Source organism: Centruroides vittatus, unplaced genomic scaffold (genome assembly GCF_030686945.1).
Source record: "Centruroides vittatus isolate TY-2023 unplaced genomic scaffold, ASM3068694v2 contig_375, whole genome shotgun sequence".
NCBI lineage: Eukaryota > Metazoa > Arthropoda > Arachnida > Scorpiones > Buthidae > Centruroides > Centruroides vittatus.
The window spans coordinates 546,041-573,836 of NW_027122197.1; the positions used below are offsets into that span (position 1 = coordinate 546,041).

The following is a 27,796-nucleotide window of genomic DNA, read 5'->3' on the forward strand; positions in this document are numbered from 1 at the left end:
CCGAGCCGATATTGATCCAAATGACGAAAATTCGTATTGATTTTGAATAATTTACCGAAATTCATATTATTAAGCCGTTTAATATCCATATTTGTCCCATATTGATAGATATAAACATGATGATATCTATATCCGATAAGGTTATTGTTTGAGAATCATAAATATAAATGCACAGAGAAGAATTTACCATCAATAGTACTCGAAGAAAATTTTGTTCTATTCTTTATTCTGTTTATTTTATTATTTTAAAATATATTTAAAAAAAAAGAAAATTTAGAAAAGTGTTAGAAAGGGAAATCTGCAGGTGCGTGTAAGAAAAATATAAAAAAAAAAGTAAAATAAAATAAAATAGCTGCCACTGTCACTTTCTAAATCGATTCTTCCACTTCTGAAGAAAATCAGAGAACGTTATCTCTTTGTTTCAGGATTTCATAATAAACAAATACAAAGAAACTAAATTAATTTATACAAAAATTACTTTAAAAATTGGAATTTTTTCTTTTATTTCTTTCAGAAATTGCTTCATTTTTTTTTATTTTTAAATTTATAAAAGCATTTTATCTCCAAGGCATTTTACGCTTGTTACTCGATACAAGATTATATTATAAATTATATTATTTAAAAAAATAAAAAAATAAGTATAAATTATATTATATTATTTCCCATTCACATATTTACAGTTGCACCAAAATAAATAAATAATTTCCGAACGTATAAACTAAGTAGTCTCTAGAGACATAATTCAAGATACAAGATGATATTGAATATAATACGAGGAGAAAGTAGTAAGGAGAATCAATTGCGTAACGAACAATTGCAACAAACTTTCGTAAGAGTTGGATAAACAATTACTTGTACAATATAAAATAGGTAAAGGTAGATTTCCATTACATCAAGGCAGTTATCTATTCTTTAACAATTGTATTTCTAAAGATGTAGAAGAGAACTTGAAAAAAAATTATTAAAAAAAAATCTGTAGCGAGAAATGATCCTTAAATAGAAGAATCATAACGATGAATAAATAAAATCTAAACGTTTCAGGTATATTCTTAACGTAAAAATTTCCAGAAAACGACTATTAGGCTAACTAACAAAAAGAATAATGAAAAAAATTATTATTTAATATTATATCAATACTTTTGGAAGATGTTAAAAAATAAGATTAAAATATTATAAATATTCTTGAAATATAAATTAATAAGTTAAAAGCAACACGATTTAATAAAAAAAATGATTAAAATTATTATTTTCTTAACGCTAAACGATCGGGAAATTTAAAATTTTGTTTTCTCCAATTAGAGTTAAGACATTCATATCTAGAACCAATCAGCGATGAAATTGTTTAAAATTCGTATCTTATGCATATCGCGGAGGACTAGCAATGTTCATAAAAAGTTATTTTTATGTAATTCTTCTGGTGAAGAAAATCCAAGCCAATATTAATTCTAGTGCCAAATTTATAACAAAAATATCGTATAATGTTTTTAAAAATTTTTATCAAATTTAAATGAATTTAAGAAAAATAAATTAATTATAGAAAAAAACAATTTATTTTCTTAAGCAAAAGAGAAAAATAAACAAGGAGTTATAGTCCAATCAAAATCAGTAGAAGAAACATTGAAGTTGGTTTGCTAACTAGGGATTTGTTGAATGGACTCTTGTATAGAATTGAAGTAAAATAAAAGAATTAAGAAAATGTTTTAAAAGAAATCAATTAGAAATGCCAAAAATAAAAGAAAGACAGGAACAAGGTTAGTGAATTAAAGACATGACAATGAGATAAAAGCTATGTCAATAGAAGAAAATAGAAGACAGTATTAATGATGCAGCATATTAAGGAGTAAAAACTAAATAATTCGAAACAAAACTCTTGCGTTAAGAAAATAAAAATCCAATTAAATAATTTATCACTCGTAAATATTTTATTTTTATCTATTAAATAACGTTAAAAAAATATATTTAAAAAATTATAAACAATTCATTCATTTTGAAGTTGTTATTATTATTTTTTTTAATTTTTAAACGTGCAATTTTCCTTATTATTCTATAAATTATGTAATTGAGGATAACAGTAAATGTACTCTACAAATCTAAAAGCTTCTATTGGATTATTTGATGCTGTTTCTAATACTTTAAATTTGAATAATGATTTTATCGTTAATATTTTTAATTGAAAAATTTTAAATACAGTATTTTATTAATTAAATAAATGAATGAGTTGGAGTTTATAAAAATATTTCTAGCATAAAAAGTAAAAATTAAAAAAAAAAAAAAATTTAGTTGAAATTAAGTAAGTAATGGTGTTTATAATTGATGTTTTTAAGAAATATTTAAGAATTTTCTCTTTGAAAACTGTTAATGAGGAAGAAAATGAAGGTGGAGACAATAATAATACAATAATCAAACTTATAATAAATCTAAAAAATGCAAAAAATAATCACGAAATTCCTAAGATAAACATTGTTAAGAATCCATGAATATGGCATTACTCGCTGTAATTAACATTTTGTAGCATTAATTAAGCATCAATATGCATGCAACAATTAGATATAACATCTTAATTTTTTAAATTTTTCAAAAAATAAACGTAAATTCAATTAACTTTCAAAAAAAAACACTAAGAAGAAGAATAATTACATCGAATTTTCGCTATAATTATTTAAATATATTAAATTCTATGAAAAAAATAATATATAAACATTCAATATATAATTTTTTATTCGTTATTTGTAAAAAAAAAAGTTAATAAATTTTAAATAAATTAATTTATTTTGTCGACGTAAAACATCCGGTTAACCGATAACAAGTCGTAATCCCCGCTGATTTATATACATATGTAGTGTACTGTACCATTTATAAATAATTAAAATTAAAGTGAAAATATATAAACAAAATAAATTAAATTAATCATAAATGAAAGCCAAGTTGTTTCTTATTGTCTATAATAAAATACAACATAATATAAATAAGTAAATAGTGACTCTCATTGCTTACTTATATTAAAATCTAGCACCGTGTCGCAGAATTTCGAATAATTTTTCTTTAAAAAAAATAAGAAAATAAACTATAAATAATTGATAGAATGTTGTAAAAATTAATGTGTAAGAAACATGTTTTTTTAAGCTTCTAAAAAATAAAAATAAAATAAAAAGTGTTGAAGTTTATTAAAATATGACAGAAATTGCGGAAACAAAATATATAAGAAGACATTTAAAAAAAAGATCATTACGTAAAATAAGTCAGGCAAAAATATGTTATCAAAGGAAACCGTAAGTGGATCAAAAATACAGAAGAGAATGGAAATGAAAATATAAACTGACAAGAGATTAATAAGAAAAATAATATAAATATAATGATAATAAAATGGAAATGTAAAACAAAAAGAAAGATCAACCTTTAAGAGATGAAATGATATCATCAGTTAAAAAATTCTCCAGTGGGAACAACCAAATTGTTTAATGTCAATAGTAGGAAGGAGACACTACATCCCGCCATCTGTTACACATTTCCAGTACCAAATTTAAATAAACTCCCTTAAAAAACATTAAATTTAAGTTATAAAAATTACATTATTCATGTTTTAATTAGTTATAAAGTATATAAAATATATATAAAATAAACTGTATTTCTTTGCCTTTTTTCCTGTCTCTTCGATGTCTAAATCGAAGTATAGTTTAGTGAAGAATTCGGATACTAAAAATTGCAAACTTTATTTGATTTAGATGTAAGAAAGTCACCGTGTTAGATGGATTATAGAGAATCGTATGTATATAAGTCGCACGTGTTCGTTTCCCACTTGGAGAACTAGTGTATCGGTCTGACAGATGAACAGACTATTGCGCTTAAACGCAATAGACCAGGTAGCTCTATCTCTCTCTTACAATACCGAGAGTAATAATTCATTCAGACATAATCTTAAGTTTGAACAGAAAGCATTGTCTGTTCATTCCCATAGCTCATATATATTATACTGTGTAAGATCCCCTAAACTTTATAGAGTTTCGCCCCATTGTATAACCCGCAAAGATAACTTTTACTATTTAAAAAAAAACGTATATACGTATATATATTAAAAAAAATGGCGATATCATCAATTTAGCGCCGCCCAATCGTTATCATTATCCCAATGATTGATGACATATCGTTGAATACGTCACCAAACTCCTCCCTTTATTAAGCTTATCGTTTGCCACCCGTCTCGGAATTGAGTGAATTGTTCCGTTCTTTTAACCGTAAATCATTTTTGATTGATTTTAAGATAGTTAAAATTTTTATAAAAATAATATTCTAGATAATTATTATATTTCTAGTTTATAATTGTCATTATATAAACACGTGTTCCTGGTGAATTGTGAATGATTACAACTGTTTTGGCTTTAGAGGATGGGAATTGTATAGTGAGTTGGCAGAAGAGATAGGGTGATTTACTTCTGTAATCCTTTAGATAATAGCTTTTAACCTTTGATACTATTTTTCGTGTCACAATATCAGATTATTGTCACGAGGGGTAGACGAAGAAAAATGTCAAGAGAAACAATTACGTGTTATAGATACACAATTTATATATATATATACTGTCTATAACACGTGAGTGATAATTAAATGCGTAATATTATTTATCTACGTTTAATGGTAAGATAATTTGTTTAAATATTTATTCATTTCACTAATATAATGAAAAATATTTTATAACATTTTACAAAATAATATCCTTAATTGGGTTATTTGAAATATTTTCTCTTATACAAAGCTTTTTTATTATTATTATTATTTTTAACCGCTAATTTCTTTTATAATGAAGTATTTTTAGCTATTTTATATTTAAATTAATTAAGTATTTATTTAATTATACGACTGTATTTTTTTAACAAGTTCAGTTTGTTAATTGTATTCTTTATTAATAACTTAAAATAAGACTATTAATTACATTTACTAATTTTATATATTTCAACATGATTATAGCTATTTTCTTATTATTAAAAGTACTACTTACGTACCAACTCTTCTCAATTTCTCCTCTATTTTAACAATAATATTAACTAACCTCTAAACATCTCTGTTAATTTTTTAAAATTTAATTATCTTATAATGTGTTTTTCTTTAATTTAACTAATTATTTTTAGTACACAAATCATTATTTTTCATAGTCATTCGCCCTATCTTCTCAGTTCATCTCAAATCCTCTTCCTCATCCTCTCTCTCTCTCATCCCTTCTTCAGCATAGATCCTTGAGTATGCTCTATCCTCCTTCTCTTAATAATAATAATAATAATAATAATACATAAATTAGAGAAAATGCAACAATAAAACACATTTTATATAATTAAAAATCGATTCAAGTTTACTTTCACGAATATCGATTATTAAACAAATAAATAAAAGAAAACAAATGAAATCTATTTTCATTATATTTCACGATTTAAATCAACGTTTGCGTGACGAAAACAGTTTTAAAATTCTTTTTATGTATATTTTTATATGGGCTATGTATATATTTCTATTGTGTACCATAATGTATAAAGCTATATATATCGTGACAGGCACCGAATTTTATTCTGAATAGTCAAATAATAATAATAATAATAATAATAATAATAGACATTTGGCCTACTTGAAATTCTGTTTTCATTATAGATTTTTTCTATATCTCTAGCTCTCTCCCTCCATTGTGAATTTTAAACATTATATTGCTATATCTCGTATCGATCCCCCTTTAACTTTATAACTTTATAAGGTTAAAAATTTATAAATTTATTTTTTTTGTATAAAAATATATTTATAAATTAATGCTTTTATTCTTTTTATAATAGTTTAATGTGTGTATACGTGCGTGTACACATAAAGAGAAGGGGGGAGCTGATAAAAGTTAATTAATTTAATTTTAATATTATTAAATATTATATATTTAACATAATTATTAATTTTAAAAAAACAGGAGAAATAATCGATTGCTATTTTTATATTCGTTAATTTGAATAAATAATTAATGACAATTAAGCAAGAGATAATCGTTATTAATTGTACTAATTAACCATCGATTGATTAATATTTATTCAAGTGTTCTAAAGTGTAATTTTGTATTATTATTATTTAGTTTTTTTTTATTAGAAATAATTTATTTTGTTTTAGTTTGATTGTACTTAATTACGGTACACGAAGAGAATGAGAGACGTGTACACATTTAATCACATTGAAAGTATAATTCTGTAAGTTGTACAGGCGAACAACGTGTTGTGAAAGTAGAGGGTGGATGGCATTTTGCCGTGTCTGTAATTGTACACGTGAGACCACTTAATATATGGGACGTATAAGTAATAGAGCCACTCGAGATCTAAAAAGCATCTTTCCCCTTATCTGTTTGTAGCAATCTTTCAGTTTGTCTATCAAAGGGAGTGGCCAAACTTCCAAAAAATGTCCTTGCACGAACCGATATGAAAAGTCTGCATTTGATGAATGGCATAAACTGGTTATACGGTAGGAGCAGTCTACGTTGGTAGAGGGGGGTGTGGAACGTCGGTTGGTGTTCTTACCTGTATTCTACGGCCGGTGTTCGGATGTCAGAGTTCACAAGGTGAGTCATCGTCCCGTATGGGTGGCTAGCGGAGCGGAAACCAGCCAGATTCCAACTGAAGGCTGGGTGCAGAGTGGATAATGAGTGTACAGCGCAGCCTCGTGACACTGTGGCTGTTGTGGCTGCTGACAACGCTGCAGGATACAACGGTTTAGGTAAGGGAAGCTTATTTCTATAGTTTCTGTTTGCGCTATTATTTATAAGGCCGAGTACAATCGTATGGGAGCTAACGAAGCGAAGCTTGTTGCGTGTTTGCTGATTTCTTTTCGAATAAATACCCCCACGTCGAGTGTAGAAATAATAAATTTATGTGTTTATAAACTCGTAATAATTTTTAAGTTAAAATTTATGACTGTATCGTTTTATAATAGACAACACGATAATAAATAAATTTATAGCTATAAACGTTGCGATTTTTAAAAATAAATATATTGTTATTTGTTTAAAATACATAAATTTTATCTGTGATGTAATTCATACTGTAATTTGACGTTACTATTCATCTAAATAATATAATTTTAAGCCAATTGTACCGATAAAAGCTATCATCATCCCCAATAAACTACGATGGCTCTCGTTTATTAATTTAAATTACACATATATATATTAATCAATAATTTAATTAAATATCATTACTTTTAACCTATCTCTTCTCTCCTCTATCAAAAAGACCTTGACCAGTATATGCAGTTACGCATGGTTTGTCATCGTTCATATGCGTACCGTTCCTAGCCATGTGTTAAGTCGATAAAATCCAAGCTTTTATCCGCTTCACCCCGGGACGTCCAAGTTTCTCCTCTATTAATTTTTTTTCACACAGCATCCCCCTGTTTGGCAAAATGTTAAAAGTTTGGATGTCGGCCACGGTTAGTGTGGCATAGAGACAGCGTCAAGTAATGTGTCCCCACCGCCCCATGCCGAATGTAGAGTATTAATCAAGCAGATGACAACCGACCCCAGCTGCTTCTAACACAAAGATAGTATTCACCATAACACCATCTTAAGCAACTGTTGTCTTTTAAAGTCGGGTAAATGCCAAGCATTTCCTATGAGACTTGAGTGATTACGTAAAACTTCCTCGGCTTGATGAATATCAAAAATGATCTCTTGTTATTAAGGGTCACCTTGATACGTATCATCAGCCACTAAATTCCAAGGATTTTTCCATTAAAAATAAACTCGCAACAGTCTAAAAAAATTGAATTATTTATAATAGCATAACAAATAAATTTTTCGTTTCTTTTTCTTTTATTTTTTAAAAATCTTTCCAGGTTTTAAAAATTGTAAAATATGTCTAGAACTTCATAAATTCTTCTATTTTTATAATAGTTTCTTATAAAAGCATGACGTCTGGTTGTCTAAAAGGCATAAATTATTAAAGAATATATTTATTTAAGAAGTGAGATATGAAAAAATAAATTATAAAGACTGATGCGGGACTTTATAAACGATATTTTATGTGTTTATTTATATAATTTATTAAAATAAGAATCGGTTAATTTATAAAATTGCTATGGAAACAAGACTAGATCTTCTTCTATTCTTCTAGTAAGTCTCCTGTGCACACGTTGATCACTCGAAACCACGATATCACGTTACTAGACGATGTTGACCCAACGATACAACGTAACACTCAATCATCTTTGCAGAATAAAAGAACCTGATAACCATTCTCTAGCACTGTACACCCCTCTCTCTCCCTGTGTGTGTGTCTCTCTGGAGCACGTCACAGATTCGTTGCATCCTTGTTTGTATGGTCAGCAATTTCTAAATATGATAATGAACGGGAATTACTCGAGCTGAAACGATGGCTTTATCTCAGTTTCGATCACTGATATCATAAATGATGAAATTAATTGAATTTCGAGAAATTATAGAATTGTATAATTTACATAAATGGAACAATTTTTATTGAGTTTAAATTGTGTAGAATAATTAATTGATAATGTCTCGTATAAAAATCGCTATGGAAGGAAGGAGTTTTTGTTGATTTATATAAAGGAAATTGGTAAAATTGTATGCCTACTCCTGTACAGGAAATTGGGTTAAATGTATAAATTGTAAAGGAAATTAGTTAAAGGTAATTAAAAATATAATTGGTAAGAAACAATGGGTAATAATAAAGATATGCATCGTAAGAAAAACTGGTTTAAGGTTAAAGAAACTTCATGGGAACTGAACTTATACTGTATAGAAAGTTGCTTAAAAGGGGGAAAAAATTAAAGAAAGCAATCAATTATATAGGGGCCAGGTCCCCCTGAGCTTTGTAAATAAATAAATGTAGAAGGAAAAATTATTACAGGGAAAAATGTTTTTTTTTTTTTAATATGAAAAACACTTATATACAACATCTAAAAGTTTTCTCTTCACTTACAATGCTAGTGGCTGTGTGCACATAATCAAAGGGGGTAAATATAGATTTGCGCGTTGTAATTCGGGCCTCCAATATCGATTCTAGTTAAGTTAATGCATACAAATCATTTTAAAATATGATATTTGGAGTTATATTCCAGTTATATTGTAGTTAGATTATAGTAGTTAGTACCTAATATTCTGTTCCTACCTTATATTACTTGTACTGTACATAATTTAATATAGAAACAGAAAGTTGTATAGTTTTCGATATTCTCTACGCATATACAAATATAACTTTTAATACTTTTAGAAAGGAACTTCTTTAATTCTGTGATATTCCTTTAATATTAATCGTAAATCAATTATAAAAGCTGCTATAATTCCTATAAAAAATACGTGGTAAAAATCAAAATTTGTGCCCCGTGACTTGAAGAATGTGTGTATATTTTAAAAATTATCGTTAATTATACTAAAAATTAGATTTATAATTTCATAAAACATAATATAAGGACTATTATCATTGCATATCGAGTCACTTTATCCAATGATATATAATTATGGTTCAATGTAGAGACAATATAACTGTAATCTAATCATACAAAAGAGCTAAATAGACTAACTCAAGTTTAATTCCATTTATTCTATGCATTTTTTATGCAAAGAGGATGATAGAACTCATTTGCATTCATAACATCAGAATATGAGATGAACTGAATTAATTTTTTGATCGTATAGAATCATTATTGTCAGGTTTGATTTATTATATTTAAAAAATAAAAAAAATCACATGATATTCTATATTTATTAATTTTTAAACTAATTTTAATCCTCTTAAGCCCCGATATTTTCTCTACTTTTTTTGTACCTTAATTATTAAACTGGGCAGTTTTTAATGCTTTAACTTAAACTAATTTAATCCAGGATATAAATAAAATGTTCCAAATTAATTTCGATGGTTTATAACACCTAAACAAATAATCATTTCTAGATTAGTGTAAGGTTATGCACCTTAATATTAATAATTTCAACGCTTAAACATTTGCTTACGTTGGGGTGTAAGGTAGATTTGTGATTGCTACAACACCAATAATTTACATTGAGTACGTGTTTAAGAACTCGATTTTTTTTATTCAATTTCAAGCAATTTAACTTGTATTTTTTTGAAATTTCGTCTATATTATGACGTGATAATAATATGATTTTTCTCTCCATCTTCTTACTGGATTATTGACCTCACATTTCAGGTGTTATAGAGTGTTGGTGGAGTGTTAGATAATAAGTTAATTATAATGATTTTTGATAGATGATATTGTATTCGTACAACTTGAACACGTTCTATAAAGTCCTATATACGTGAACATATTAATAAGTTTACTATAAATTCCCTTATTTTGCTTGATAACTTTATTACCTCTCTTGATATTTAGTAAGACTTTAATCTAGTGAATAGCAATATATTTTCATGATTGGTTAACTGGAACACATTTATAAGTCTTAACTGGGATTCTGAGAGCATAAAATTAATTAATAACTGAATATTAATTATCATTTTGAAATTAACTGTGTTAAGTTTAAAGTATTGCTTTATTGATTATTTTGTGGTAAAATTATAATTTCGAATGTTGTTTTGAAATTATTTTTACCAAGCTGTATACACGTAATTTAATATATTAAAATGTACAGTACGTTTATTCAGTTTGGAAACGAATTTAAAAAATAATTATTTTTATTTCCCGGCTGTTGTATGTAACAGAGGGGAAAGTATGGCCATTTGTCAAAAAATGATCCCTTAAATTTCTAAATTTTTGGCTTAAGAGAACCTTCAAACGTTGAGAAATTCAAAAAAATCGGGGTTTTTCTGTATGTATGGACGTTAGCGTGTGTGTGGGCATGATTTTTTCCTCAAGTTTGAAGCTTGGTAACTTGTGTGTCCTTTGTCAAACATTTTTGAAATATTGCAGAGATATTTGTAAATTAGAGAGAAATATTTCAGGAAATTTTCAGGAAAATTGGAGCATTAGTTCGGTAGATATGGCCCTCATCCCGTTAATAAACCTCAACCAATCTGAAGACTTAAAGGTAATGGTAGCAATTATTAGGGATGGAAACAAATAAAGTCCAGTATTTTTAATAATTGATTTAATGCGATAAAGTTTGTTTTAAAAAATATTTTTAAGGGTAGTTTTTAAGTATGTTTAATGGTTTTTATCCTCTATTAGAGAGTGTAAATATTTTTTTAATCGTTAGTTTAAGCATTATCTATCGTATAATCCGCAGTAAAAATTGAAAGTTATCGCGGCTTCTGAATAAATTAAATTAATATTAATATTTTCAAGAGCTTAGCGAATTTATTTTATAATTCTTTAAAGATTTATAGAAATCATCAAAAATGCACGCCTGAATAATTTAAAATACTTAATCATATCGTTCTCTGGTGTACAATTAGCAAAGAAATTGATGATATTTACTACAATATTAACTTAAATAGAAACAATAGAATAATCCCAGGGATGATATATACGCACCTATTGATAGTTTTATATAGACATTTTCAAACTTAATCTCCTTTAATGATATCCTGAATTAAATTTTACACAAAAATAACGACACAAACTTGAATCAAAACTGACAAAATTTGCATTGAAATCATCAATCAACTGCGAAATACTAGCTCTTAAATCATTCATTAATAGTTGTGTGTAGGGTAATTGGATATATATACTCGCTGATCAGATAGGGGTAATCTGCAGGTGGCCGAGACATAAAATTCAACAGCTTAAACACACAAATAAAGATACCCCAGTCATGCACAGGTGTTCCTAAATTCCACTATTGAACTACAAAGGCCCGAGTCCTAAAATGGGGCGATTAAGTAATCCTCCTCTTTAAATATCCTTCTATTCATTAATATAACTAAGTCAAAAGTATATTTACTGTCGAATTTTATAACCTAACTATAATAAAAATCTGTGCGCGTTAGTCAATATAAGGGTACTTAAATAGAATAATTTAGCGTATTATTTGATCATAGATTAATTCGTCGATGTTTTATTCTATTATCTAAACTGGAAAAATTAACATTTTTATTTTTAGAAGTGTTGCATACTGTATAACGTTTTCTTATATCCAATTTATATTCCTTCTTCTTAGCCTACTTCTTTTGTAAGAACGATACAGAAGGGTGTACAATGCATTCCAGCAGCACAATGGAGGCCTCCTTTTATGTTATGTCCCTCATGATAGATCGCTATTATGCTGGATATTTTAGAAGGATATTTTTCTTTCTTTAAACTTTCTATAACATTAAAAATTGATAATATATTTGAAAAAAAAATTACATATTTGAATAATTTTTTATGCCTTTGTTTTAAGGTAATTCGTTGAGCTTTCTTCCACGTTAAAACTGCTCCGGTATTTTAGCTTTTATAAATAATTTTTGACATATTTTTAATAGATAATATTTATTTTCTTTCATTCAAATTTTATATATAAATTTTTAAATATTTCTTCTCTAAAGAATATTTGATTTTTTCCGTCTTTTTACTCATGTTTTGTATTCGCCATTTACATTTTTATCCATGGATTTTTACATTTAGATATATAAAATTCAGAAATGTTTTTTGAGATTTTAAGCCATTTATATATTGAAAAACCTTAAAAAATTCTATAAAAATTATAAAATATTAAAACATATATAATACAAAAGTAAAAAAAAAGGAAATATATTTAAATATCTACCATTAATTCTATATTTTGTTTTTACATTAAAAATAGCACCAAAAATAGAATTAATGGTAATTATAAAAATAGAATAAATTCTAATAGAGAAAATGTTATTCTAGATAAAAATAACTTAATTAAAATTATTAAATTGTATATAAATATATAAGAAATTCAGTTATAAACGATCGACCTATATTTAAATGTAGATTATATTTGTACAAACAGTGCAAAATTGATTAACTTACAATTATTATATAAATAACAATAACATACGATTTCGTACCCGTAGATACTGTTTATCAATACTCAACTGAAAGGTTATAATTATAGACGTATATAATGGTTAATTAAGATGATCAATGATACTACAATGGCTCTTACAATTCGTGTTATATTGTTTAACTGACTCATGCATACATGTAGGGAGTAAGTATATGCAGGACATCTGTATGACGAGCCACACACACACACACACACACACACACATATATATATATATATATATAGAACTATAAATGCAATCCAGGTGGACCTTATGCCTATTCTGTTATTGCAGATGATCACGAAATCACTCTGGGAATTGAACATGCATTTGGAAGATTGCACAATTTTGATTTTGAGTCAAGCTAACTCATACTTTTTATTCGCTTCATGTGAGATTACCATCAACTGTATCATAACTTACCTTTATCATGTTTTACCAAAAACATTAAAATTAATAAATAATAGTATTTTCCTTTTAAATATTTAATATATGTCCTACATTTCGACTACATAACTTATATATGTGATATATGTAAGGGCATTATTGTTTCCTGTGTACTGTACAAATGAGTGAGCTTTCATTTGTAATTTATAAATTTAACACGAGAACTTTGCGCGATTGATTTTATTCGATTTTTTTTTCTTTAAATATATTTTATAAGAATTCTTTTTAATGAGGAAATTCTTAAATTGCTCTGGTATAAAAGCGTAATTGTTATTAAATAGATCATTTTCTTGACATCCTGCTTAGCTGGTGTTTCAGTTGTTAGAAATTTCTGTTGTGAGTATTTAGTTAAATTCTCGTTTTACTAATATTTTTTTCTAAAGAATTTTATTGCCTAAATCGAATCTAATTTAAGTAACTGATAAAAATTTGCATAAATTATCGTTTATCAATTTTTATTTTCCTAACGATTTCATGCATATTTATGCAATAAGTATGTAATTTATTCCCTCTAAAAAATATGCATATTTTAAATATCATTCGTTAAAAATTTTATTATTATTATTTTTTTATATATCATTAAGTAACGAGTTTGAATATTAAATTCACTATATTTTATTATAATATAGAAAATTTCTAATTTTTTTAATTTAAGAAAATGTTGGAGTAAAGTAAAAGAAAAATAATAATAATAGAAAAAAATGCATTATATATATTTGTTATTTTCTAAAAAAATAAAGAAATAAATAATGTATATTGAAAAAAATAATATAAAAAGGAAAGAAGTATGTTAACACGTGCTGAAAGAAAAAAATGACTAGGGGTATGTTGAAGGAAATGTATTAATATATGTTGAAAACAGAGAAAACATACAAATTGTATTGAAGAAATAGGAGGAAAAATCGTTGCTTTTATTGAAGAAAGTCATTTCTTCATGGAAGAAATAAAGGAATTAAGAATTTTTATTCAAATTACGTTCATGAAAGTATACTCGTATGTGTATAAAACACTTTGAAAATGCTAGTGAGAAAAAACAAAAATGAAAGCTTTCCTATCTTTAAAAACAAATAAATAATTATTTTTTAATAAAATAATATATGAAATGTGCATGCCAAAAATGTTTTAAATGTTTTAATTATTATTTATTTGTTAAAAATCAATAATAGACCGAGTCGAAGTTAATATTAAACTAACTGCACACACATACACACACAAACACATAAATCGCATTCAGTAATACTCAAGATAATGATATCCACTAGACGAGGTTCAGAAACATCTGTAAATATCAGAATTCAGCATGACGTTTCCCCAAAGAGATTAATGGCTATCTCTCCATTTTGTTTCCATTAATTATTAAAAGATTCAAAGTTTTATCCAAAAGGAAACAAAAGAATCCCGCATTACCTATAACTTACTCTATCATTATTGCTTTTCTATTATTCAGATTCATCTAAATAACTAGTTAATTATCCGAGTAAAGTATATTAGAAAATATCGTTTATGGTAAAGACCCTACAATCAAACGGTTGTTTCGAAAATCGTTTGTATACACGTCTTCGTCTTAAAATAGTCACGCAATTTTCGTATGGACACAGTAAATTTTCCTCATCATCTTCTTCTTCTTCTCCTGTCTTTCACGAGATCAGATGTTAGAAAAATAATGCAATAATCGATCACGAACGTATTTTAATAGGTAAATATAAGCTTATACTCTATTTTTTTTTTTTTATGGAATATTTTCTAAATTTTTAACGAAATTAAAGTAGAAAATGGTGATTTATACGTCAGATAATGTATCAAAGAATGATTAAAATGCATTTGTAAATGGCAGGAATGATTTCTCTTTTGTATTCGTCAAACAAAAGATTCAAAATGTTCGTTACTTAATGATTGACCTAAAAATAACTCTAATTGTTTATCTATAATCTAACTGTAATTCTGTTACATTTAAATCAAATGATGCTTAATTGAAATGAAGTGAATTGATTGCCTGGCAAATTGCGCTTTCCATAAAAATTCATTAATTATAATTAACAATTAGAATTTAAAAAAAAAATATATATATATATATATCTAAATTTTAATAAACGTAAAATATACAGAATAGAAAATGAATATTTTATATTGTTTATGTTACAATAATCCAATTATGTAGAAGAATTAAACTACAAGAATTCTGTTTTTCTAGATTGAAAGTAATAATACAGCATCTTCATTTTTTTTCTTTCTTTCTTTAATAATAAAATATATTAAATATTAATTACAATTTTATTCACCCGTCTGTAAGGTTATTTAATATTATATATTTTTAATTTTTATGTAGAAAAATATTACTGAGTTAAGAGAAAGTAAAGTGCAACATTGGAAAAAATAAATCAGATAAAAAAAAGTCATTTCGGGGTAGATTATTACCCAACAATCTATAAAATCAAGTCATAATTCTTGACATAAAAACATTATTTTGTACTTATAATGACAATTATCAGCCATTATACTCGGTTGTTATAAAGATGAACAATATAAAACTTTATAACGTTAAAAAAAACGGCGTCTGGAAGAATTTTATAATGCATAAATTAAAACCGATTAAAAATATTTTTATGAATTATTAAATAAATATCGAATAAATATCAATTTTTTAAAAGAATATTTTAAACTTATAACAAGTCGCCATTTATAAAAAAATAATTTTTTTTTTTATTTCTCTGCCAATTTTTACCACACAAAATCATATTTCAACTGAAATTTCATCATAAATATCTCATTCGTGCCATTGTAATTTAAATTAATTTTTTTTTTAAATTTTTTTTTCCTCTTCCTTCTTATATTTATTTATTTATTTTCTTATTTTATAAGTTGGCTCGACTTTAACTCATAAATTTTTCATTACGTCTTTCACCAAAATCGAATGGTCACAAATTTATTTTTTAAGATTTCATCTTAAATCCTTTACCGTTTCGTCTCACTAATCATCATATAATTTTTTAAAAAATAATAATATTAATAATAAATATATTTAAAAATATATAAAATAAAATAATAATAATAATCCCTTTTAATCTATTTAAATAAATATTTACTACTGTTTTATTTTTGTCTGGGCATTTGGCATCTTTTCAATTCCACATGTTGTCCTCCTCCTAAGATTTTATCCGCATTCAATGGCTGATATACGAATTAACATGCACGTTTAACCTCTTACTTGTAAATCATTGCTTACGTTTTACACCATTAGTACCTTTTCTATGAAGAGGAAGAAGGTTAAAAATAAGAAAATTAAAAAAAAATAAACAATTTAGAAACTAATTAGAACTAATTATCGTGGGTGAATGAACTTACTGGAGGTTTTCATACGAAAAAAAAAAAAAAAAAAAAAAAAAGATAAGGGAGGGAAGAAATTCTGTATCATTTTCCAAGCAGAAAAGGCATCAATGATCAATCAATTAGAAAAGAATCTAGGATTTTATCTGATCTCCTGACACCTCTACAAAATCCCTATTTAACCTTTCTAATGTTTTTATATATTCAATTATTAATTACATTTAAATCCATTTTATATACTTCAATTGATATTAATCAATATTTAAATTAAATAATGTTGATTACTTAATAACGCAATTTTAATTTTTCATATCTGATCGAAATTTTTCTGTATTTTCTTTATTATTGTCATTTTTTTTTATCTTTTACTTTTTCTATTCAACTTTTTTTTTTCTTCCCTGCTCGTTCGTCTCCTTATTACTTCAAATAATTAATTTTCTTAGTGTTAATATTTCAACCAAATTCTCTTGAATAAAGAAATTAGTTCTTTCGACCGTTACAAATATTTTCAATTAGTTTCCAAGATAAAAGGCCGTTAAAATAATAATAATAAAAAAAAGTACAAGAAAAAACTTTTGATGCGTATAAAAGTTAAAAAGAAAACTAAATAGTCTATAAATATATATATATATATATATCTATAATATATATATATATATTATTTTATTTTAGAAAAATTATTCATTGATCTGTAAACTCTTTATTTTTTCTTAATTTATTAATATAATGTTGTTATTTATATAAAAATTAATCTCTTGTATACATGTACGATTTAAATAAATGTTGACATTTCTGAAAATAGTTTGATATATTTTCTAGTCAATAAAAAAAAATCTGACATGCTTACATTTGTAAATACATAACTTTCGGTAATAAATTTTCCTACCTACTACAGGAAGGGTTTGGTGAGGTTAAATATTCTCCTATATTAAATTAATGTTTATTTTCATAATCACTTTCACGGCTGTTGTTTAACAGGGAGAGTGTATGGCGATTGGTCAAAAAATGACCCCCTCCTCAAGATGTTTACATTTTTGGACTCGGGGGAACTCGAAATGTCGTAAAATGCAAAAAATTTCGGAGGTTTCTGTATGTACGGTTGTTAGTGCGAGTGTGGGTGGTCGACTTTTTTACTGAGTTTGAAGCTTAATAACTCTTGTGCCTTTTGTCGAAAATTTTTGAAATTTTGCAGAGAGATTTCTGTATTAGGGAGAAATGTTACTGAAAATTTTTAGAGAAATCGCACCATTGATTCGGGAGATATATCCCTCACTTCCTAGATATCTCCTGAAGACTTAAAGGTAATGGTAGCAATTATTAAGGACGAAAACATATAAAGAATGCCGGAAAAGTCCAGCAACACCGTTTTCAGCTTTTTTTTTTAAATTTTGTTTATATACATATAAAAATATCATACATCAAAGGTACTGTACAGAGATCCACTCCTAATCTTAATTTAATTATAAAAAAATCAAATTAAAATTAATTGAATTTATTTTTTAATCTTTAATTAAATTTTCCTTTTTTATTTATTATTTATAAATAATTTATAATAATATTCTAATACTTGTGAAATAGAAATTAATATATGCTGTCGATATGATCGAAGCATGAATATTGAAAATAAATTATATGAATATTAAATTTTCAGAAAGTTTGGGTTCTTAAATTTATAATTAACGAATTTATTTAAGAATTATTCATGAAAAACTCATAAATTTAGGATTATAATATGAATTCTATATTGCCACAATGGATTAAATATAATGCTGTAAAAATATTTAAAAATGTAATTTAATTTCGATTAAAATTTAGCTTTAATATATAAGAAAGTAATTACATATATAATACATTTTTTCACCATATACTGCTTTTAAAGATTATTATTAATGTTAAAAGTTTAAAGATTTAAAAAATATTTTAGTGTACACATTTTATTTATAAGTGTGTCATATATTATTTAGTTAAAGTACTCGAACGAAAATATAATAAGCTATAATTAATAATATTTAGTGATAAAGAATATATAAAACTACTAAAAACATTTTAAAATAAGTATTTAAAAAATGAAGCGTTTATTATACGTCCTCTGCTCTACACGAAAGATAACACGCATTAATGATTTAAAGCTCCTCCTACTTATATTTTTCTAACCAATCGTCATTTAGACAACCGAAACATCAACCAGTCTTTTTAAATATATTCTATCATTTATTTTTAAGTGTGACAAAGTATTTCAATCGTTAAAAAGAATTTTTAAATTTAATTCTGCTTATTTTTCATTTTTATTTATAATTTTAATATATACAGGGCATATAATTTGAATTTTAAGAAAAGATTATTTAGAGCTATATAAAAAAGTGCATAAATATAAAAATTAATCCAAAAATTAACTAAGTTTATTAAATATTCTTTACGTATATAAAAAAGTTAACAACTTTAAAGTTATTTTAATAATCTGCATAATAAATTTTTAAATAAATAATCTGCATATTCCTTGATCCATTAATTATTTAAATTATAGTTTTTATTATTCTTAAGTGTAGAGAATATGCCTTAATATTGATTTCCTGTCTGTAGTCACAAATATGTAATTTAATTCATATTTAAACGTGGCATAAATGTATATGATATAGATCCAACAACAGTGACTAAATGTACAGCTTAATCTGAATAACAATGAGCTATAGAGTCTAAAATACGACCTATTAACGAACAATAAGAAGTAGACACAGGTTCAGGCAATTTAACTTCATCCACATAAGTCAATATTATAATATAAAATGTCATTTTTACAACTAATTGAAAATTCCAGTAAATTAAATATTGATTTATATGGAAAACTATTAGCAAAACTAATTATTAAAATAATCAATTTATTTATTTTTATAGAAAGTTGAAATAATTTTATCAGAGAAAAATCCTTGCTGAAAACATAAATTTCGGTCCTAAAATATTGGAAACATAAATTCTGTGCTTTTCCAAAACATTGCAACACAGCAATAAAACAGAAAAAGGGGAGAGGCAATGCAGTATTTTTATTTTATTTTTTTTATATTTTTTTTGGTAGCCCTCCCACTTGTCACTTAATTTCTTCTTGAAAAAATATAAATAAATGAATTAAAATATAAACAAATATTTATTTCGTTCCAAAATTACATTTCTATTGTATTTCTTTTTCTATTTTTCATCCTCTGACAAGCAAAAATATATATATAAAAAAAAACTTTTACAAAACTTTTTGGTTACCGTAAAGAGTGACAGATAGCAATGCTGACGGTAAATGATGAGTGGCCAATATGTACGAAACTCACGTCAGCAGTTTTCTCGCCATTCTATGAACGAACACAAAGATTCAACTGTAACGTCTCATTGCTGTGGGAATATTGATTTTCTACAAATAATACTTGTCAAAGAACTAGCAGGTGAGATATTTGCATAGATCTACTTGTCAGATAAAGCTTAAATGTTATTTTTTTTTCTATTTTTTTTTTTGTAGTTCACCAACCCAACTATAGAATTTTTACTCTATTATATATCCCATGTATAATATACAGTATGTATACAGTACTTCTTCATCTGCAAGTTTAGCTGTAATTGGAACTAAGGTGTTCTTTTCGTGTTCTTATAATAACTCAGTATTTTCAATCTTTTCTGACCCTTTTTTTTCATTTTTCACACAAAACTTGTTTTCATTTCTTACAATAGCCTTGTCGTCAGCTGGAGTACTGTTGTAATCTATACTGGTAGGACCTGTAACATTACCTGTTGGTAATAACAGTGTGTTTTACCATTCTTGGAGTAGGGATGGGGGAACCGAGCAATCTGACACCGACTGTCTCATCGATCGTGTCATGTCGCCCGTCTGACTGTAAATCTAGCTTGGTACGATACGGTACGGAACAGTAAACATCGCTTGATTTTACGGCGATTGCACGTGACACCTGACTTATACCAACGCTTCAAAACCTACTCGTGTTACTTCGGCAACCTTTCTCGTAATTTATAAGGATTCTTTAATGTTAAATTTTGCTATTAGACTAATGAGAAAGAAGTCCAGTGATACTCGGATCATTTTTCTATATTCGTGTAGAGTTGCGTATAATTATCAAAGTTGATGACATGCGTGACCATTTCCCTCTCCCCTCCACCTGTTTTCTTGTCAATAATTGTAAGTGGGAGTATAGAAAACGTTCATTTCTCGTATAAAACTAGTAAAATGTGAGTTGAACACGACATTAAAACCGCTTCATTGTGTGTTTTCAATAGATATCGATTCCAATCTTTTGAATAAAGTATCGCAAACAACCGAATTTTAGGAAGCACTAAAAGCATGTTTTATTTAAAAACGAGTATAGTGCAGCCATTCTCACAGGGTATATCCACGTTGCATGAGTCGTGAAAATTTAAAGGCATGGTTTTTCTTCCTTTAACTCCTACCCTACTCTTTATTTTATTATCTTTTCCTCTTTCCAACCCATGATTCTAGTGTTTACCGAGGATTCCAGAAGAAATTACTACAATTTTAAGCCCCCCCAAAATCCTAATTTTTCTCATATTCATTCATTGGTTCCAATCGAGAAAATGATAAAGTTTTCTGCTCTTTTGATACACTTATAATTATTAATAACGAGAAAATACTTTACCATAATGTCATAATTTATTAATTTTGGTAAAAACCCAATTATATAGTAGGCATCAATATTCTAATCCCGTAATATGCAACATGACTAATGAGTGGAGCCTATCAAGTAAACCTTCATCAATTATATAGGGTGAGTTTGCCCATGCAAAATTTACTAACTCATTACCTATGGTACAGGACATAACTCGAGTCCTGGAAACTAAATATAGGTGATGTCAAGAGAGAGAAAAGGGATAGAAACTGTAAGATATCGACTACGTAGTAACTTTGCTGGCATCAATCTGGAACCAGCAGTAATTCTCAATGAAATATGAAGCATTGTGTTGCCTGAGCTGTGAACATTAATCGCTACTCTGCAGGAGAGGAAGTCTTCCTGTCTATCGTGGACATTTACCCTCGGGTAACAAACGATCGGAGGCTAATGAGAAACTAAGTCATAGTCTGTGTTGAAATATGATACCATCTGTCCTCTTCTCTCTCTCTCTCTCTCTCTCTCTCTCTCTCTCATCCCATTTTTGACAGCTCCCGGTTTGACTCGATTCTCGAAAAATTAACGAAAAATTGAAAAATTCGAATTTAATTGATCATCAAAAATGTATGAGTACTTAATGAATCCTAATAGCAAACGAACGTGTTGAATTATTATTTTTTCAAGGAATGTTTATGGAGTCTAATCAATATTAATTTGCGAAAATATTACTCTGGAGTCTAGCTACAACGAAAATTATTCGGATTATTCGGTTATTAATCATTTAAAGCGATTTTAAAGGCGATTGGTTAGTTTGAATTTAAACCCGAACCTAATTGGTTGGAATGAAATTAATTATTAATTTTTTCTCTCTTTGTGGGCGTTTTTGTAAACAATTAACGTAATTTGATCAAGTTAATAAGATTAACATTTAAGCTTTTCACGAGTTTAATCTTATTTTTTCTTAAATCTTTTCAGATATTTGAAGCAAAAAGAAACTAGCAAAATTTATTAAATAACTTTAACAGAATTAAAGAACAGAAGCAAAACCTGATCAATTAGTATAAAATTGATCAACAGCTCATTGTTTATGATTGGTTGTTAGAGATAATTATAATTATGATATCGTTTAATTGGTTTACACACAGGTTCATTCATTTTTCCCCCTTTAATGTGGATTTATAATAGCTTATAAGCAATCCCCTTTTTAATAAGATAAAAGAAAAAATTAATTTTAGTTATTTTTAATCCAATTCTCTTTAATATTATACAATTAAGTTAACCTTAACGTTTAAAAATCATAAACAAGAAATGTCTCATATTACAATAATTAACATTAAAAAAAAAAAGAAGCGAATATTCTTTTTATCTGCTCATAAAGTGTATTTTTCTTCTATAATTATACATAAACTGTATTCTTTATAAATGTAATTATGCCAGTTTATATTTTTCCTAATTAAAATTTTCCTTCTGGTTTGTAATTTATAAAATTATCGTGAATCGCTTTTATCGAACGAAATGAAATTTGCAGCAGTTTAGCGCTTCACATAATCTATAAATTATACAGTTGTATTCAAACAAATCTCTTTCTGCTGACCATAAATTGGTTCGGTTAAATTGTGGTAAGTCGAGGACAACTGCACTGGATCTTTCTAGTTTTTACTTTTATTATTATTATTATTATTATTATTATTATTTCTTTTTTTCCCTTCCTCTGATTTTTGTTACAATTTTTTTCTCTTTTTTATTTAAATCTCTTACTCGTCTCCTCGACTGGCAATTCGCCATCTACTGATTTTAACCAGCACTTTTGGGTAATGATAATCGATGTTGCAACGTTTGGTAAGGACAACATATTTATAACAGTTTTTTTTCAATTTTAATGAATTTTCTTTATTTTTCTTACACGTATTTATTTATATATATATTTTTATTCTCCTCACTTCAAATGATATTAAATTATTCGTTTCTATGTAAGGATTTGATGAGAAATCAATTCCGTAAAGTATATACAAGTTTAATTGTTTAGCTCTCTGTTTCCCCCCCCCTAATTTTCAATTAAAAAATTAATAAGATTACCTTATTTAAATTGAACAACAATTGAGATTTTGTACAGGAAAGTTAATAATTATTCGAAAAAGCGTTTATGTAATAATCTTGAATCAACTGTAGTCTAAATATATACTACATTTTGGAGAAATCGTATAATTTGAATTTTATATATAATATATATATTTTTTTAAATGCGATAGGACTTAGTTTCAATAAAGTAAGTATAAATCTTGTATAAGAACAGACTAGAAGTTTTTAAATATTTTTTTTTTTTTACTGTTGACAAATAAGCAAGCATATCTTCAAAGACGAAAGAAGGAAAACAAAATTAAATAGAAAGTTTTTATAAATGTAATTACGTCGTCCTCTGTAATTTTCATAAGATATCAAGCGTAATAGAGTCTAAGAAAAATTGACCGAGATATAGTTGTTTTAACGAAGATTGGTCGAGAAAATAAAATTGACAGGTGTAGACGTACATCTACTCCACCCACTTTTAATAACGCAGCCAATTACCGTTAAAAATCATTCATTTCGTATATACAGAAATATAATGCAGAGAACGACTTATTTTACAGAAGTTTTTTTATCTAATTTTGTTTGTCTGCTATCTTTCGATATTACTTTATTTATTTAATGTAGTTTTCCTACACATTAAACATATGTGTTGCTATTATTACTGCTGTATATTAGTTTATAACGAAATTGTTTCAGGCGGAAAATTTTTGAATATAAAGTAGAATTTTTCTATATTTTTTATTACATATCGTAGCCATGTAAGTTTAATAGTAGGCTTTTATGCAGATTAATAATCTTCCAGAACAATGAGAAAGTGTAGCCTATCATTAATAATTTATTTAAAATCATATTTTTTATGCATCAATTTTTAAACTTATACTAGAAAGTAACGACTGAACATCAAAATGTTAGTTTCTTAACACCATAAGCTTCGGGACAGGAATATATTTTATCGGAATAGAAAATTTAAAAGTCGAATTTAAATGCCGTTTAGGATTTTAAAATTCATAGTTTACCCTTTTTACCTGCGTATCTAGCAGTAACACATCTCTGATCCAAGCAAACTTGTTTTACAAAGAATCGAAAGGCAAATTCCAAGAATGTATAATGATACAGGCCTATACGGTATCCTGTTTTGTCTACTGTAAAGATCTTTTGTCAGTGTTATACTTGACACATACAACAGTATGACGTTCATCCATCAAACAGTTTGATCCTTAGAGAAATTGCGAAAACGAATATTTAAGAGTAAGATGTCATCTTTAAATAAAAAGAGAAAGGATAGATCAAGCACAGAATCTGGCTATGAAAAATAGAAAGTTTTTTTTGGATGAAAAATTCCTAAGTTTTAAATGAAATGGATTTTAAGAGTGAGTGCAGTAAGTGATGATAAGGGTCGAAACAGTGGAAGGCAAAAGTGTATTTTTAACTTCTTTTCTCTTATGGGCGTGACACAAAGCGATGTATTCTGAAACTGAAATATTTCTCCCTAGGTAAATGAACGATCTGTTGGAAACACAAAACTTTGGCACGCATTGAATCCCTCCATTTTGATAAATTGGTCTCTACTGGTTTGACACGAAGGCTTACCTGTCGTCTTAGCCAATTGTTTTCTTACAGAAGTCCGATAGTAAATCGTTTTATGCCTGATGTTAATATATTGTTGGCCATTTAATCATTATTAACCTAAATATGACAGCAGTTTTCTTGTTCGTCCGCATATTTTACCTATAAGTCATCTCTTAATTATGATTTAAATGGATTACGAAGGGGAAAAAAGTGAACAAGAATTAAGATTAAAAAGTAGTTTTGTAATTATTTTTATGCTTGTATTTAATAACAGGTTGCTGCGAGTAATAAATTTTATTCATTTTTATTCATAAAAATTGTAAGCCCTAAACAAAAACATTAATTAGAATTAAAATATAACATTTTATTATTAATCTTTGTTTGTGATGTTATGAAAATAAAATACTTTATAAATTTTCCTTCAAAAATATTATATTAATATTATAAAATTATACGTTTATGTTAATTAATACTTAAATATTTTTAATTAAATATGATAAATTAAAATAATTGAAATTACTTTTAAAAAATTAAACTATTGATTCGTCTAAATTTACATTTGGGTTGATTTTAACGTTAAAAACGAAGTAAAATAAATATTTTAAATACAGCAACAACACCGGGATGAGCAAATATATTCTTAATTACTATCAGGCATATTGTTGTCTATTAATGTTTACAATACAAACAGAACTAACTTCACCATCAATTCAGATGTCTGTGACATACAAACGGAAATCTCGTTTATCAAACAATTGTGAGAATTAACAGATAAACAGCAACATATACTTGTAGAGTTTATAAATAATCGGTTTATGTACGAATTTCTTCAAGGTTTATATAAAATATATTCGACTTGCCTCCGTTTGTTTTGCTTTTCTTTTTAATATTAAAATTATTACTTTTTTTTCTCTGTAAAGTATTTTAATTTAATTTAGCATGTTTTGATTCATTTGACAGATTTATTGATATATTTTTATGGTTCATTATGGTTGCTTATCGCGTAGAAACTCGTTACTTTACTTTATGAGGTGTGATGTTTGTTAATTTTTCAGGAAGAATTAACATGGAACATCTAGAATTTACAATTTGTCGATTAGTTTTTCTTTAAATTTTAAACTTTATAAAAAGAAAATTTCATAAATTTTACTCGTTTATCTAAAATTTTCTTTCGTTATAAAATGATAGAATTTTTTAAAAAATTATCGATAAATTTATGAGTCATTAATATTAAAGAAAATAATATTTTTTTTCAAAGTTTTGTCATAAATAATGGCGACAAAACCGAAAAAATTACCATTTATATTTAATTTTAACATTTATTGTCTTGGAAATATAAAAAGAAATATCGGATTTAATTATCTGTAATTTCGTGTATTGTGATTGGCTGTAGGCGTGGTTGGAGAAAACTAGTGACATTCAATTCGCCAATTACGTTACTGAAAATTTTAAATTCGATTTATATCGTCGTTAATTAGATTATACATGTTTGGATTTTTTTCAACGGTTTATTATGACATTATCGTAATTTTTACAATTATATAATCTGCATATTTGTAATTAAATATTTTAATTTAAATAAACGTACAGTACAGTACAAGTAGGAATAATTATAAAATTTTGTATATAATTTTTTAAATATAAAAAAATGATATTTAAACAAGAAATACTGTTGTGGTACTTCTGTACATTCTTTAACTGATAAAATCCTATAAAATATTCAAAAAAATTATTTAATAAATTAATAAATTCTGAAATTATACAAAGGAAAAAAATAGATAATTTTAAAAATAACAAGACAAAACATATTTTTTAAAATGTTTAAATTACAAGGCATTAATTTAAAATTTTAATAATTCAAAAGTGTTTATCGTCATTAAATATCGTTAATTTAGATAATTAACATTAAGAAAAAACGGAAGAAAGTTTATTTGTTAACGTTAGTTTTTGTTGTAGACGAACAAAACTTTTGTTTAAAACAAAAAGAAAAAAATTGAAAGAGTGCTTAATTATTCAGAAAAAAGAATGACAAAAATCTCTATCCTCTCAGAAACGGTTTAAAGGAGAAAAAATAAATGCATATATATATATATATATATATATTCGTTTTTTTGGAAGAAGAAACGTCTATCTGCCACTCAAAATAGTTTAATATTATAATCTGGAATTCTTTATGCCGAAAAGGGAATCGTAAGTGGTAAAGAGATAAAGAGACAGCAGAAATATCCATACATAGTGTATGTTTGTAGTAGACATAAATGGATGGAATTCCATCAGTCGGTCCATCTAAATCAATGACTAAAGCAATATAAGATTGAAAGAGAATGCAAAATTCCGACTTTATTCTCTGTTTTTACTGCTTATGTTCATTGATGTCTGCAGTGAGCTCTCTTTGTAAATATGTTGTTTCAATGTAAATAGAATTTCCATTGACTTCTTCATAGAAAAGGATACACGGATTGAATGAGAAAGAAGTCTTTCTTTACTGTATAATTCTGATTTTTTTTTCATCTTTTTTTCTTTTCCTAAATAAACTTTTAAATGTTTTATATATATATATAACTTATAAATGATTTTTCTGTTAATTAGTATATAAACTAACTTAATTAGCTTTGCAGGATCATGCCTAAAATCTTTTATATCTCGATACCGATATACTCTATTGACGAATAAATCTACTAATAATGTCACCGAGTAGCGAATTATGTAAAATAATTAGGAAATTTTGATGGCAATTCTTTGTTTACAACTTGTTTTCAACCGACGATTTCCACCTCAACCGATCGAAAAATCTTATTCCTGTAAAATGTCACGATATTCCAATACCTTGAAAGGAGGTTGTCAACTACAAAAAGATGGGAA

General features: G+C 26.4%; 1 protein-coding gene across 7 annotated transcripts in view; it reads left to right on the top strand.

The window, feature by feature from the left end:
* LOC136975555 (leucine-rich repeat-containing protein 24-like) overlaps nucleotides 1-27,796 on the top strand; it is a 253,269-nt gene that overhangs the window by 202,690 nt on the left and 22,783 nt on the right. Inside the window, exon 1 of one of the 7 annotated variants that reach the window (XM_067270630.1) lies at nucleotides 6,540-6,726. The exons of 4 other annotated variants lie outside the window; for them this stretch is intronic. The gene's annotated coding sequence lies outside the window, so the exon portion shown is untranslated. Of the gene's footprint in view, nucleotides 1-6,539; nucleotides 6,727-13,670; nucleotides 13,695-20,012; nucleotides 20,108-27,796 lie in introns of those variants that run through there. 2 more of the 7 variants (XM_067270634.1, XM_067270633.1) reach the window with 2 other exon arrangements.